Here is a 15,154-nt window from a genome sequence, read left to right as displayed (position 1 = left end):
CACAGGTTAAGATTCCACTCTGGGTAAAGGTTGGGGTTAGGGAATTTAATTATGATGACTAAGGCCAGGCTCAAAGCCCAGGAAATGCATGATGTCAATCAAGGACTTCACTATTATAATCCAAACCTGTGTCCTGTGACTCCATTTATTGTGACTACTGCGGCATCTGTTACAGTGCACTTCATGTGGTGCTCTCCTTATGAATCTTTCTTTGAAAGCTATGTTGATTTGCCCTTGTGTTTTATTAAGCTGAGGAGGGAAATGTTCTTGAATGGGAGGAAAGAGGAAAAAAATGGACTATGCTTGATCTTTTTAGAGCTTTTTAAACAGCTGCAAAAGGCGAGATTGTGGCATTTTGGGTAATTTGACAATTCAAAATCATTTGTCATTTTTCTATCATAGACTACACAGCACCTTTGCCCTATTTTCTAATTGAAAAGCAGCTTGTGGGAAGGATGAGGAAATGTCAAAACAGGAAGTGTTGTATGGATAGATTTCAGTTAGCTAGTTCAGGTGACAGTCACTTACAGACTTTCTCCATTAGGAAAAATAAGGTATTTAGGACAAAAGAAAAATACAGGTGGATAGAGGTTCCCCATATGATGTCTCACAGTACTGACTAAATGCTACACTTTGCCTCACATGTTTCTGGTTGGCAGCTGTTTGTTGTAGGCAGCACTGTGTGTTTCAAATGAAGCAGGTAAAGTAAATGTGAGAAAAAGGGAAATGGATGGTTTCTTTTCCTGTAGTGACAGAGATGCCATTTCCTCTGTCAGTGGTGTTGAGCCAGTTGCTATTTTCTGCTGTGACAGGTGGGAGTGTGACTTGTCCATCATTTTTGCATAATTTCATTCACATCTGACCTCTTCAGTCAAGGTACAGTGTTATAAGGGACACAAAGAATTTAGCGTATAATATCCTTAGAATATGTTCAGTTCATCACAACAGAAACAAGTGACAAAGACGTTTTTATTAGTTTGAACTTTCTCCTTATATTAAAGGGCATGACAATTACTGACGGCGTACTACAGTTGTTTCCAGCTTTTGGTTGAACTTTTGAACTATTACCAACATTTATTAGCAAATTGACTTGATGCTTCTACCTGTTCTACCTCTGTTCTGGTGTGTAAAGAATGTGTTTCTGAATCATGAATAAATCATAATGTAAAAACAAACAAAAATGTCTAAGGAGAGCCTCACTGTTTGCATTGCTACACCAGATTTTTGGTGGTGGTAGGATTCACAGTGACACTCATTTACTAAACACTTGAGTCTAATTCCCTCCTTCAAACTGGATAAAAAAATATATTGGGCTCAAATACCACAGCTAACAAGCACTGGGAGATGGTGTGGAGTTAAATTTATGATTCAGCATAGGTGACAACTTGAAATGCAATTAATTATATGCAATACATTTAGATTCTATCATCAGTAGAGGCAAACAAATGACCGTAACAGCACTTGTTTGCTTCTCATAAATTCTGAGTGACTCAAACTTAACTGCATTTGAATTAAGGTCCCTTAAAGGTACCCTGCAAAGTTTTTGGGGACATGTGACTGTGAATGGAGTCCTGTAGCTTTTTTCTGTTAACTAAGAGGAAAACAAACAAACATACCTATATGAAAACATGAGCTTCTTGGTGGATGTCATAAAAAAAGGTGAGCAAACAAGATGAATGTTCAAAAAGGAAGCTATAATAAAAGGTGATCTCATCATTGCATATGTCACTTTGCCATAACCTATTGAGTGCATCTGAACTCTTATATTGATGTGTTGAATGACTCAGAAGGACATCTGGACTCCTGTGGTTTACCTCCTATGTTGCTAACCATTCTCTCCAGGCACTGTATGAAATTCTCAGTGTTTACTGTGCACATTGTCACAGTGACAAACTGAACAGAACTGAACTAGTTCCTTCTATACCACAGCATCTGTTCATCTCATTGCAACTATGCTTCATACAAATGCTGCTCCTGGCTTCTCTTCAACATGCTGACATTTTCTCATGTATGTCAGCTTGGATAACACTGAACACTGAAACATGCCTGAGTGATCATAAACAACTACTGCATTCTGGCCATGTAGCATGTGTCAGTGTGTGAATTACTGATGCCATCTTTACTGAGATTTTTTGAAAACTAGGTTTTTCCTCAAGAATGATATAGGAAAGAAGATATCTTTCAAAACTTACAGTGCTTTCAGATGACTTTCAATCAAAACCACATTGAAAGTTCATTCTGTAAGTGATTTTAACAAGTTAAGCCTCCTGTCCATCTATGAGCAAGATTGCAAGGTGACAACAGCTGACTAATACTGAACTTATGTCAATTACTGATCATCAGCCAGTTGAGTTAGACTCCTTTTTTCAGTCAGTGTAACAACAATTCTGTCAATTCACATTTGACTCAAGACGGAACTTGCAGGAGTTACCCTGCAAATTGAAGATAAATTAAAACTTTACATGAAAATTACATTATAAGAATAATTAAAACTCTCTGCAGTTAAAAGTTGTTCACACGACCATAATTCAAGTCAACAAATGCCTCGTAAGGTTTCTGGGTCATGGGTCTACATTCAGCCTGTGCCTACATAGATGCTGGAAACATATTACCTGTAATGACAAAAAAAGCTTTTTACTATTTTTATATGGGCCTAACATTGGAAGTCAGAAAGAGAATGCAGCCATTAACTCCATCCATGGCCAGATAAACAAGTCCCTCTGAAGCCACCATCTCATTGAGTTTCATTGAGTCTCATTGAGTTCTATTATAAGACTTGGTAACCTAGCTGTTTTTTTTTTCTTCTGTAAATGCTTTGTGTTAGATGTAATCTACCCTTGTTTCAGAACATTGTAAGTTTTGAGCTGCTCATAATATTAATAATATCTTTTACATATATGGCATTTTTCAAAAAACAAGCTTTTGAAATACATTTTACAAGTGCTTTATAGTATATAGACTTAAAAAACAGAAAAAAGAGTAATTACAAAATAGAATACATACGATCTGAGAAATAGAATAAAGACTGCACAGGTCTGGATAGTCTTGTTATTTGCATGATTGTCTGTTGCATTAAATGAGTTTGACCTCTTATTTAATGCTGCATCACTGCTATATTGTGAGTCCTTTTGGGCTGTTTCATGCTCAGCATTTTCAGGTCACCTTGCTGATGATATTGGTCTGTAAGTAATTACACAACATCACATTTCAATCGCAGAATGTGATTACATTTTAACACACATAAACATGTCATTTGCTAGAATGTGATGTAATCTGTGATCTATGTGTGTTCTGAGTGTGTTAGCCTTGGTATGCTAACTCCCACAGAATATGGTTACAACCAAGCATTGCCTGTATCTCGCCACTGTGTGCCAGAGTGCTTGACAGTATGCTCCACTGTAAACATGTTCCTGTGAATAAAAGTGTAATGTCCATTTTTCACAGACAGACATTTTGTCTTGTCATAAAAGCACAGGTGTAAATAATTAACACTAACAATGGCTCTGTTCTATTCAAGTGTAAGTCATCACAATGTGACAGCGAGCCAGGAGGCATAGCATCAGGACTCTGAAAGTGAAGGCGCTAAATGGAATTCAGCCATCATTCATTTTTTCTTTACACCTGTGCTTTTCCAGCTGTGACATCTCAAAATGTCTGCTGTGAAAAAGGCCTATTTGTCCAAGCTTAAACAGTAGAGTTCCAGGAAAATCAATCAAAGAGGGTTTGAATATGCCCACACAGTCTTGAGAAGAGGTTTAATCAGCCATTGTAAGTGAAATCTGTGTGGGTGTACCTTGGGTGTGCAGGGGCTTTAAATTTATCTGAAGAAAACTGTTGAAGTCACAAAGATTGAGAATCATTTATAAATGACATTCAGGATTTTTTCTTTTTTACGTTTTTCAATGGTTCCTTTTTGAAATAGATGTTTATGGCAAACAAGTCTATCCAGGTGTGGGTGCATCGCGTGAGCTGCAGTTCTGACTGTGGCCACTATGGATGTTTGACTTGCTCTGACACCTCCTCATCTTGTAAAAGCAACCTACAGACCATTTTATTTAGTCAAGCATTTCCTTAAGCAGATCTATGAGGCCCTAGTGTTGGTGTTTTAATATGTATGTGTGTCTATTTGAATATCTACAAGCAAATATTGTATGTAGATACACTCACCAAGCACTTTATTAAAAACACCATATTAATACTGGGTAAATCCTCACTTTGCTCTCAAAACAGCCTCAGTTCTCCATGGCATTGATTACACAAGATGTTGGAAACTTTCCTTTGAGATCCTGCTCCCTGTTGACATGATTGCATCACATCATTTCTGTAGATTTGTCAGCTGCACATTCATGCTGCCAATCTCCTGTTCTACCACATGCCAAAGGTGTTTTATTGGATTCAAATCTGATGACTAGGGAGGCCACGGAAGTTCACTGAGCTCATTGTCATGTTCATGAAACCGGTTTGAGAGTACTTTTGCTTTGCTGGACTGTTGACACAAGGCAGGTTGGGCCCAGGGATTTGTGCTGTTGGCCTCACCATCTGTGTGCCTCAGCAGAAATTTAGATTCATCAAACCAGGCTGCATTTTTCTAGTTTTTGGCTGTTCTGTTTTGGTGAGCCTGTGCCCACTGCAGCCTTAGATTTCTGTTCTAAGCTGACAGGAGCGGAACCTGCTGGGGTCCTCTGCTGTTGTAGCCCATCTTGCCTCAAGGTTCGATGTGTTGTTTATTCTGAGATGCTTTTCTGCTCACCACAGTTTTAAAGATTGGTTGTCTGAGTTATTGCAGCACTTTCTGTCCGGCCATTCTCCTCTGACCTCTCTCATCAGCAAGGCATTTCTGTCCGCAGAACTGCTGCTCACTGGATGTTTTCTGTTTTTTGGTTTTTTTTTTTAGCACCATTCACAGTAAACTCCAGAGATTGTTGTGTGTCCAAATCCCAGGAGATTCAGCATGGTTTTATGCACTGTACTACTGCCACATGATTGGCTGACTGGATAATTGCATTAATAAGCAGGTGCACTGGTGTTTCTGATAAAGTGCTTGGTGTATGTGTGCCTGCACATGTATGTACATATGTATCTCTCTCTCTATATATATATGTATATATATATATACATGTGCATACATATATACATATAAATATATGTGCATGTGCATTACCTGATCTCCTTACACTTTGTCTTTTGAAATAGATTTAGTACTTACTTGAAGGTCTCCTGCTCTACTCCTACTGCACTGAAGCTTCAATGTTGTCCCTCACGTTGTAAGTCACTTTGGATAAAAGCATGAGCCAAATGACTAAATGTAGTGTAATGTAATGTGTGTGTGAGTGTATGTGTATGTATGTACTGCATGGATGTGTGTATGTGCACTTACCTTTTTTCAACTTTATCATGATGTGAGCCACCTTGAACTGCTTCTGTATGAAAAAGAGCTATGCAAATAAAATCTGACTTGACTTGAAATTTGACTATGTCAAAACTGCAGCACAGCACAGGGTTGCTACTGTGAATTAGGACACTTCTTGGTTAACACAAACACAAAATGCACCTAAAATGTATTAGAAAGCAACAAAAACAAAAAGCACAGTGGACATATGCTGCTGGATCTTCATCTACTCAGTTTGATCATCTGCAGGCACACCAGAGGTAGCCTGGACTTGAGCCAAGGTTAGAGTCAGTGCAACTGCAACAACTGCAGTGAGACCTTGCAGTAACCGCACCCTGGTTGAAAGCGCCAATGAAGAGCCGTCTCCCTCATTTATAAAGGCACTATCCCCACCATCACTCGCCACTGTATGAAAGCTATCCTCTGATTGGACTGTCTCATGGCGTGTAGGCGGAGCCTCCACGGAGTTGACCAATAGCCAAGCACATTAGAGGGCGGAGCACGTACGAATTCGAAGCACAGGTGTTATAAACACCAATTAAGGCCTCGCTCTGTAAAGTAAGGTGAAGGTGAAGGCGAAGTGGAAAACTTAAAAGGGCCGCAGCTATTGTAAATGTTAATGAACTTTATTTTTCACCTTCTGTGATATGTCTAAATGTAAATAAGGGGCATTATGAGCGCGACATGGCCTGTTTTCATCCTTGCCATCCGAAATCATGAGCGCGACATGGCCTGTTTTCAACCTTGCCATCCGAAATCATGAGCGAGCGCGGGGACCGACAAACAAACTTCGACGCCATCGGTCGAGTTGGTGGACGCAGGGTAAAGAACTGATAAAAATATCATACATCATAACAGCAACAAAAACTCTAAGGAGGATGGTGAAAACATTTTGAGGACAACTTGGAGGCTGGAAGCTGCGGGGCAGTGGGAATAAAGTTCGCTAACACACACCAAGAACTCTGCGGCCCTGAGGATTCAACCTGTGGATTCACCTGCCATGTTCAGCCAGCTAACTACCTGACAGGAGAACTGCACGTGAACCAACTTCGCCAAGTTTGGACGCCTGGTTTAACGAATGAACGGGATTATATTTTGGTGATGGAGGCTGCTGCGCAGACGGAGGGAAGGCCAACAAAACGCCCGGTTTGAGGTTAGACGGCTTGTTTTCATTATGCTTTTTGCAGGTTTCACGAGCAGTGTGAAGGTTTTGCGCTCTTTAACGCTGTGCTACCCGGTGAAAAAATAATGGGCATAAGCAATGTGCCAATGAGTGCGGCCTAGTTCATGTTTGATAGAGGTGGTAGACGGATGGATTTTGATGGAGATGGGCATTTTAACTTCTTCCTCTATCAGCTGTCTTGTGCGTGATTCACAGGTGTGCACAGAGGAAATTGCTGTGTTTCTTTTGGTGTTAATTTTACAGGTTAAACCCTGTTTTGACGCATACAACTATTTAAATGCAATGCAGTCAACTCGCGAGTGCATGCGATCTTATCATGCTCATTTCTGCGCTGGACATCTGATGTTAGTGTTTTTATTTTTTCTTGCCAAACGATGAATTTTATAGTGGTTGGGCCTGTTACAGACTTTAAGGGACTGTGTGTGGTCCCACAGATCTCGTTGTTGGAGCGGCCATTAAAGAAGCTGGAATTGGTGTGTTTCACATATGTGTATGTTCTGCAACGATATATTGTTCAGTGTGTGGAAGCAGATTTGCATTGCTGCAGATTTAGACCAGACTAATGTCTGATGAGGCTTGTATGCTGCTTTAAAGAGCATGGACTTGCTTATTATTTTCATACCCTTGATGAAGTACTGAGTGCAGAAAAGTGCAGGGACTTTGAAATGTTAGCTTCTGAGTGTGACACTTTATGAAATGTATATGTTTATTTACTCAGATATTCAATTGAATGAATAAGGTCTTATTGCTGCAGTATGTTGGTGTTGATTTTTGAAGTTTATGCATAGAACTCATTGGGTATATTACTGGAAAAATGATTGTACAGAATACCTGAATCTGGATCAGAATCTAGATTAAGTGTTGGTGGTATTTATTAATATAGTTTGTAGCATGTATTCACTCTTGCAAGAACCCAGTCTCACTCATTTCTGCTGGTGCAGAAAATCATCAACACACTCCCTAAAGACTTCTCAGACATCCTTTCACGATAGAGATAGCACCCTATAACACATAATGTTCAAGGCTAGATTATTACTGGGCCAAACTGGAGAATTTGCTGTATTGAGGCGTTCAGGATATCAGGGGCCAGAAAGCCCTTGGTTCACTGTGTGTCAACTGTAAGTTGCACCATTAAAGCACAATGTCATGTGAAATGATCACAGGGTGTATTCTCTAATGATTATTTAATGTGTATCCAAATCCAGTTTAAACCTTTTGATTATTTCTGTGTATGTACAACATTAGAAATCTTGATTCAAATTAGTATAAAAAATATGCCATTTATTTGCACCTAAAAACAGTCACTCAATTTATCCCATCCCATGCTCTGGTTGTCATAACACAGTTTGTCCTCTAGATAGTGCCCTAAGATTACATTGACTTTTGGTCTCATTTATGGTTGAGGTTAAAAAAAGTGGGGAACCAGAGAAAATGCCAGAACAAGGTATGCATTCAGCTGTGTGACTTATTGTCACTTTTCTCTGTTGGGTTGGCAAACACATGTCACATATGCACATATATTTTAACTTAAAGCTAAGTGAATATGAAATGTGGTTGAACAGGTCTCTCTCAGTTGTTAGAATTAAGCAATTGGTTTCACAACTCTTATGTGTTAGCTTGTGATGATTTTGGGGGTTAGTCCGGTAAATGTGATTGCTGGTTGGAGCTGTGTTTAATTTAGAAAAGGAGGCAGACATGTATGCCATATATTTTTCTGGTGTTGTGTGCAGATAATAAGTTTAAAAGTGCTGTGCCTTGTCTGCTTGGATTCAGCGACAGTACTACTTGTGCTGTTTGTCAACTTTGATGATAATGCTCTTCCATTGTTGTTATGACTGTGTCACATTCATATCAGGAGTGGAAAGCCAAGCTTGACATTTCCATGCTATTTGAATCCTATCAAAAGTTGGATTAATACCTTTTTATGTCAGCTTTTATTAGCTTGAGCCTCGAGGACAGTAACACAACCCTTGTTTTTGTCATTGTGAACGACAATGCAGAAATTTCAGGCAGTAATTTTGTTATTTGAAATATATTTCTTCAGTAATAATTGTGTAGTAACAATCGTGTAAAATGTTATTGCTTATAAACGTTTGCACATATATTTCTGAAGCCCGCAACTCAGTATCATGGCTTGAACAGTTTTTTCTGTATGATTGATGCTGCCCTGATTAGTAGGGATGTTTACAGTACACACAGGATGGCTTCTTTAGACTATGTAGATCTGTTGCTCTGACAGTAAATGTTGAGACATTAACTGTCTACTAAAGGTAACAGCGTTAATGATGGTAAGCTTAACCAGTCTGGCTTTTAGAAAAATAAAAATATTATAATAAAATGTGCTCAGAAAACTAAGCTACTTTTGAGCAGCATAGGACTGTCTAGCGATGCTTTTATGTAGACTGTAAAATCTAATTCAAGTGATCTATTCTGCCCTTGGTACAAATGAAATATACTGTGGTGAGCGAGACTTTTTATAAATAGAAAAATAATGCTTGGATAAATATAATCAGGTGCAGACAGTGACACAATTTTCATGATTTGCCTCAGGTGATTGAAGTGTAGACTTCTTCAATCACTTGAGCTTTAATTCAAGAGGCTTAACAGAAATATTACATGAACCATTTAGGCTTTACAACTATTTAAATACATGGCTCCTCCATTTTCAGAGGCTCAAAGGTCAAAGGTAGGCAAACTCACATAATTACAAATAGAAGTATTATTTTTAATATATGATGAAAGTATGAAATGATTGGATGAAAATCCTTTGCAGTCAATGCCTGCCTGAAGTCTAGAACCCACGGACATGTGCAAATGCTGAATTTCCTCCTTTGAGATATTTTGTCAGGCCCATCTTCAGTTGCTGCTTGTCCTTCGGTTTTGTCTTCAGTAAGCGAAAGGTATCCTCAGTTGGGTTGAGATCAGGTGACTGATGTGGTCATTGAAGAATATTCCATTTTTTTTGCCTTGAGAAGCTCTTGTGCTGCTTTCAAAGTATGTTTTGGGTCATTATCCATCCATATTGTGAATCTCAGTTTTTCAGCATTTTGCTGAAGCTGAGCAGATAGTATAGCCCTATACACCTCAAAATTCATGCTGATATGTCTATCAGCAGACACACCATCAATCAGCAACAGTGTTTGGCAGCCATATATGCACAAGCCACAAATTCTGCCTCCACCGTGTTTGACAGATGATGTGGTATGATGCTTCGGACCATAAGCCGGTCTTTTCAAGTGTCTGGAGAAACAGTTACGTGAATTGTGACATGATATCCACAACACACACAGTTACCAGTTTTTTAGGTACACAGAGCTTAAACTAATGCAGTCTAATACGACGGTGCTGCAATGAATCCTACCTTCATGAGGGTTATTGTGTTCAGTTTTTGTTGAAACAGTATTAGAGAGGTGTTGGCTCAACTGTATGATAATTCTGGAGAACACATGTTGTGGTTCTTTTGAACTGTATTGCAGTATACAGAGGTGTTTGTTATTTAGCCTACCCTCATTGATATAAATGAGGGTAGTGTGGATTAAATAGTAGAAACACCAATCTGTATAATGCAATACAATCCAACTGCTGTAAATCAACACCTCTTTAAAAGAGTTTCAACACACAACACACATCAAATCGAGGGATAGACTATACTTGCCCAGATGCTGGGTACAAAGCAAAGAAGTATAACCAGCCATGAAAAAAGTAAAATTCCATGAAACATATCCGAATCAGTTTCACGAAAGGGGAGGTGATGAAGACTATTTATAGCAGGGGACGTGGTTCTTTCACAGAAGAAACTATTGGGTCAGAAGGGATTTTGCTGTGCTACTCACTAGATGGCAACATTGTCTTACTATACACTGAACCCATGAGTCTCCCAGATTTGTTACATATGAAGGATGCTATGGTTACCCTCCAAATCTTAAAGCTTGCACTGTTTTCTTTAATGTGGAAGCGCACTCAGATTTGTACTTCTTGCTTACGCACAAAGTTAGTTGTGTATATCCAATTGTGACTCATCAGGAAATGCTCAAGTCAACCTTCCACTAATAATGAAAGCTCAATAGGTTGAGTCATGTTGGATTAGTATAAGAAGATAATCAAGGACCATTAACGATAGATTAACAGAACTGGATCACACTACTGTGATAAGCAGCATGAATCACCTGCTGTTGTACGTCTAACAACAGTTTCAGTTGTACATTTCGTTCTACTTTATGCTGGTAAATGATCAGAGGTGTCATGACATCTCGAGCCACGTTAAACTTTGTATGCTGTTCATCTCGTTTGTCAGGGAACCTCTGAGGGGAAAAAAAACACTAATCATACAGAGAAAATGACCTGAATGATTTGAAGCTGGTCATATTTAACCAATCAGACTTGTCAGTTCCTTTAAAATACATTTTACTGTCACACAAAAGTTGATAATTTTGTTCTCACAAGCAGAAAAGTGCATTTACATTCGTTTTGTAAGTCACAAAATTTTGCAAGGTGGAATATTAAATTTGTTGACTGTCTCCTCTCCATACTAAAACTGGATTTGGGTCAGCCTCAAGAAAACAATAAGAGTTCAATGGTTAATTTACAGTCTTTGTACAATAAATTTCCTGAAGTTTCTGATAGAGGTCCATGGGAGTTTGAAAGATACTTGATTATTTTGTATTCTCATTTAGTTTATTTTATTTTTTTTTTAAACAGGTGAAGTCAGTTCTTTTGACGTCAGTCAAAAAGTGTGACCAAAGCAAAGACAACCAATATATCACTTGGTTTTCTTTCAGAAATGTATCTTTTTTGGCCTTCAGGAGGGTCAGAGGAGCTTCACTGAAGTTAAAGGAAATTAGTGCTCAATTTTGCTTATTAAAACAGTCTTGTTTTTTCTTATTGGGGAGCACTGGCCATAACTCAAAGTATCCTTATGTTGTGTCTTGTTATTGCTGCAATTTTTGGAGCAATACAAAGCAGTGTCACAAACATTAGACCTTCTACTCATCTGTTTTATGCCCACAAACTTTCTATCTCTGTAAGAAACCACCATATTCAATATATTTATTTTAATTAAAATGTGTCTGATAACACATTGCCCTGCACCCTCTACGAGGAAAGACGACTTTAAACTTAGTGTCCAATAGAGGGCAGACAGGTTCTGTACATTTCATTTCAAGAGTTTCACTTATCTGATTCACTTGTACAGACAGACGGTATATTGTTTTCATGAGATGAACTCAGTTTTGTATGTCCTGTCGGTTGTAATTTATGTATTTAGCTGTGACGATATCTGAATTCATGCTGTAATTGTTATTAATTAGTATTCTGTGGTCTTGAGTCTAATTATGTTTCCCTAAACATGACCTAAACTGGAAAAAGTAATATTATAATTGTCCCATAAACAAAATGCTCCTAATTCCAATTAGTCACCATTCTACTGTGCATGAGATCAACTCCGCCACATCCAGTTCACCTTTTCAGGTCCCTGTGTCCTGAACAGTAAGGATTAATTATTCAGCTACAATTAGCGAGGTGTCAATAGTAATTGCCACCAGTGCAGTGCTCCTCTGACATTGAGGCAGCCTGTTGTGAGACTGGGATTACGCTTCTCTCATGTTAAAATTCCCTGTTTCAATCAAGTTACTGTATGTGCTCAAGCTTTTGTGAGCCCAGGCACACTCAGACACACACCCACCCAGACACTCCCCTGCACCCACCCAGGGGCAGGCATGCATGACTGCACTCAAATAACCGACACTAATGCACACATACGTACGCGCACAGGATACACACAAATGTGTTTTCAGTTAAATTTGAGAAAAATGACTGTAATTGTAAATCATAGATAACTGTTGCTCGCTTTTTTTTTCGTTTAAAGTTTTTAATGTTTATCAATGGGCACACATTTACTGGACTGCTTGTTGATGTGTGGTAATTGCCCAAAGTCCTTCCCATTACAAACAGAAGATTGAGGAAGTTTATGCACAGTCTGAAATATCCTACTGCTGTTACTGACATGGATTGAAATAACATTCCAAGAAACTCCAAACAAAAGTGGTTTTTATGGAACCTTAAAATAACCCTTTTGCTGGATTCAGTGGACAGCCCTTACATGCAGTACGAAGAATACGATTTCTTGGTGGTGTGGAGAGCTGCATCAGTTTTAAGTAGTAGTAATTTGAATGATTAAAACATGCAGTCATAGACCTTGTTACTAAAAGTAAACATTTTTGGAAGCAAGAAATATTGCGCCCTTAATTTGGGTTATTTGTTTTTTTTTTCTTTCACAAGAAAAAAAAATATCTGTAGTTTAATTATAAACTGCATTTGATATTTGAATAGAATATCTTTGACTGTATGAAAAACATTACCTTAAGTGAAGCACTGGATTACAGTGCAATAGATTTGTGATGTAAATGTAGATGACAAATCAAACAGGGCTTTTGGGGACAACTGGCAATACCTTTATTTATTAGTTTTGGCCATTAATTCTCTCCTATAATATTTGCCATTGTACAAACAAAATAAACTGAACTAAGCTACAACAATACACCTGTGTGACTACCACCAGGAGTCCACAACCACAAACGCTACATTTTAATATACACTGAAACGTACACCTCTGGGTGAACGTACATTTGAAAATGAATTCCAGATAAAATCTGAGCATGCAGTTAGAACAACAGCGACAATTTTCTGTTATGTTGATGAACGCTGCTGACTCTGCAAACAGTATTGAGACAATACAGTGTCCACTTGAAAGCATCTTTGTTATGGAGTGGATGTTAGCTGTCTTTCACTCTTTTTCAGAGTAAGGTCTTGGGCTTGTTTGATTAATTTAGGATGTGATTAGAGTTTTGGCTGGGATGCCTCTTCCCCTAATTTCAGCTTCTGTCCCTTTTCCAAAACTTGAACGTGCTCCATCGCCTTCTTTCGCTCTGAAGTTGGTGTCATCTCTCAGTAGAAGTTTAGTTTAAATACCTTGATTTAGGGAAAACATTCAAGGGCTTAACATGAAGCATGGTGAGGATTATTAAAAATAACCATTTTCAAAATGTAAAGAATACAATCTTCTCATACAGTTGCTACACAAGGTTCAGACAGTAGTGTGTGACCAGAAAATAGAGTTGTCTTGTGCCCTGGCAGTTTATATTTTCTCCCCCTTTTTTGGATTATCACTCTGTGTAACTTAACTTCATCACTCCTGCATGTTAGAAATATTACACTTGGTGATATAGGAACTACTGCCTTGTTCCCATTGATTTCAAACTGAATTTAATTTAAAGTTATAGGATTATGAATTTCATTACAAATTTTGCACATGCTTGGTTAGTCAAACTATTGAACTTCTGTTATCACACTGTAGTTTGTGTAGCCAGACGGGAAAAAATAAGTTCCCCGGCCCAGCAGATAGGTCTAGGGAGGTTACTGTGGCTTTATAAATGAAGTGTTGATAATGCTGAATTTACAGTACCTTAACTTAGTTAAACTTCTATTGCTTTGGGTCTCTGTCCAGCCAACACTACTGTGTATGCTGTAATGTAGTGTGCGCTGAAGATTTGTGGGCTGAGCTTATGGTTTTGTGCCTGTTCTGGACTGGGCGTTGAAACAGCTCACTATGGGGCCAGGAGTATTGATGGCGGTGATAAAGACATGTAATAATGTTATAAAGTCAGGGAAGACAAGGAGCTGTAAGAGGAGATTGGCTCAACGGTGTAACCAGTAATCAGTCAGTGGGGTGAAAAATGACAGGGCCAATGCAAGTGGACAGAAATGGGGAATAAAACATGGGCTGCATGAAGGCTGAACAGATCAGAGGAGGAGCAGGATGAGGGGAGTAGAGGTGACCTGCTCTTAGAGGGGCACAGGCCTGTCGCATTTCCTGATTACAACCAATAGGTCTCAATTTCACATGACAACACCAACTGCTCTTTTGGGGCAGTGTCTGTATTATAGGGCTTAGAAGAGAGAGGGGAGGTGGGGTTAATGTCCCGTTGGGTTTGTAATACCTTCTTACAAGAGTAACCTCTATGATGAAGATTTTTTTTTTTGTGCCAGCACTTTTCCTTTTGTCGTTGCAGTTTGGATCTGGAGATGGTTATTTTTTTTACTTATTTTTTTCATTTATATGTCTTTCTACTGCAAATTATTACTTAATTACTCTTTAATTGTGGCATTAATAAGAGTGGTGACTAGATCAAATTGAGTTCACTTCCTGGAATTAACACATTTTGACTCATTTTGACTGACAGAGGTTTTAATGCTGTGTGACAACATGACCTGTGGTTTGAGGGTAGTAAACACTAGAGTTTGAAGCAACACAAAAGGTCTGCAAGTTTGAAAAAGCGGACAAATTACCCACTATAAAGGTAGGTCTGATTAAAATTAAGTAGCCACAGTAGGTTGTTAGTGTAACAGCTTTAGGCTATAAGCTACTGATAGTGATACCACAGATAACCATAATGATATTTCAGACATACTGTCTAGCACACAAAATAACTGGTTGATGTGATCACCTTAAAAAAGATCCAGATCCAGATCTCTAAATCAAAGTCAAGGAGGGAGGAACACACCAGCCAGTTGCTGATTTGTATGGC

Source organism: Toxotes jaculatrix, chromosome 1, assembly GCF_017976425.1.
Source record: "Toxotes jaculatrix isolate fToxJac2 chromosome 1, fToxJac2.pri, whole genome shotgun sequence".
Classification (NCBI taxonomy): Eukaryota; Metazoa; Chordata; class Actinopteri; family Toxotidae; genus Toxotes; species Toxotes jaculatrix.
This window is presented reverse-complemented; position numbering follows the sequence as displayed.